Raw genomic sequence first — 1,332 nt, 5'->3', positions numbered from 1 at the left:
GTTCCATGTAGCAACATAAGGAATAAAGTCCAGTGATTGTTAGTGATTGCAGCAGTGCCCCTGCTCTGGAGATGTTCAGCTACAGTACACCACTCCCACCACAGCAGGAAGAGTGCAGCACCTCTGGTACAAGAACATGGGTCTGGTTAAAGATCTGTACATGCTGAAAAGTGCAGCACCTAGCCCTGTGTGGGACCTCCCACGGGCAGTGCCCAGGGAGGGCAGGGATAACTGAGACCCCCACACAGGCATAATTAGATCATGGATTTTGTAAAGGGGGTGCAGGAGCAGAAACTGGTGGTTAAAGGGTGGCTGTTTCTCCATGCTCCTAGCCTCCCCTGGCTAGCTGGGGCAGACAGTCCATGATGCAGGAGCTATAGCCAGGAACTTTTTTTTTTTAATTCCTGAATCAGGGCAAATCCTTCCTCCCCCAACCCCTCACTGGCTTGCAGCACCCCTTCCCTTCCCCTTCATGATCGCCCTCCATTTCCTGACCCCTCTCACCCACCACTGCTACTGTCCCTGGCTGACCTGGGGACAGGGGAGCTCCAGAGCCACTCCTGTCCTGTTCAGCTGGGCTGTGCAGGGACCTGGGCTCAGCCACAATAATTATGGTGGTGGACAGGCTCCCCCTTCCTGAGCCTGCTCCTGGGCTGGTAGGGAGCCTGACAGGAAAAGGGAAGCCACCTGCTGCTGTCCCCAGCACTCCACACAGATTGACAGGAGCGAACAGCTCGTCCGCCCACCCCAATTCAGACAGGTACAGGAGCAGTGGGCAGTTAAGGGAGAGGAAGGAAGGGGACAAAGGGGATGGGAGGGAGGGAATTCTTACCTGCTTTGGAGATGTAAAGCCCCTGATTGCTGATCCCACACTGTGGTCTGGAAGAGAGGTGCTACTGCACGCACTCTGGAATTGCTCCTGCAGAAGGAAGATATGCTGGGAAGCATGACATTGCACAGACTCTTCACAAAGACCAGCAAAAGGATTACTCACTTCTTGACTCCACATGAACACCAGATGCCAAATTTGGGTGCTGGGGAAAGAATATGTTCCTCTATACCACTATCCATCCAGTAGTTCTAAGTGCTAGCGAAGATTGAGGTACCATGCACAAATCCAGTGAGCCACTAGCTTGTCTTCAATGCTCTTTTGTCAGAAGAGCAAAGGGCCCTGGCCCTCACTGACTCCAAGCACCTGAGAATGTCACCCTCAGCAGTTCGGATGTATCCATCTATTTCCACTGCGTAACCCTCCTTTCTCTGTATTTCTTCATAATTCAGAGATGATCAAAGGAATCTTGCTATAGCTTTTCACACACATCTACAAGCCCC

At 52.3% G+C, this 1,332-nt stretch overlaps 1 long non-coding RNA gene across 1 annotated transcript in view; it reads right to left on the bottom strand.

Moving 5' to 3' along the window:
• The window catches only part of LOC109293965, a 112,654-nt gene that overhangs the window by 9,056 nt on the left and 102,266 nt on the right, over positions 1-1,332 (bottom strand). Inside the window, exon 6 of the long non-coding RNA XR_002096431.1 lies at positions 833-919. This is a non-coding gene — a long non-coding RNA (uncharacterized LOC109293965). The remainder of the gene's footprint in view (positions 1-832; positions 920-1,332) is intronic.

This window comes from Gavialis gangeticus, unplaced genomic scaffold (genome assembly GCF_001723915.1).
Source record: "Gavialis gangeticus isolate Ggan-Ray unplaced genomic scaffold, GavGan_comp1, whole genome shotgun sequence".
Lineage (NCBI taxonomy): Eukaryota > Metazoa > Chordata > Crocodylia > Gavialidae > Gavialis > Gavialis gangeticus.
The sequence above is the reverse complement of the archived record's forward strand: the minus strand, read 5'-3'. Positions and strand labels throughout refer to the sequence as shown.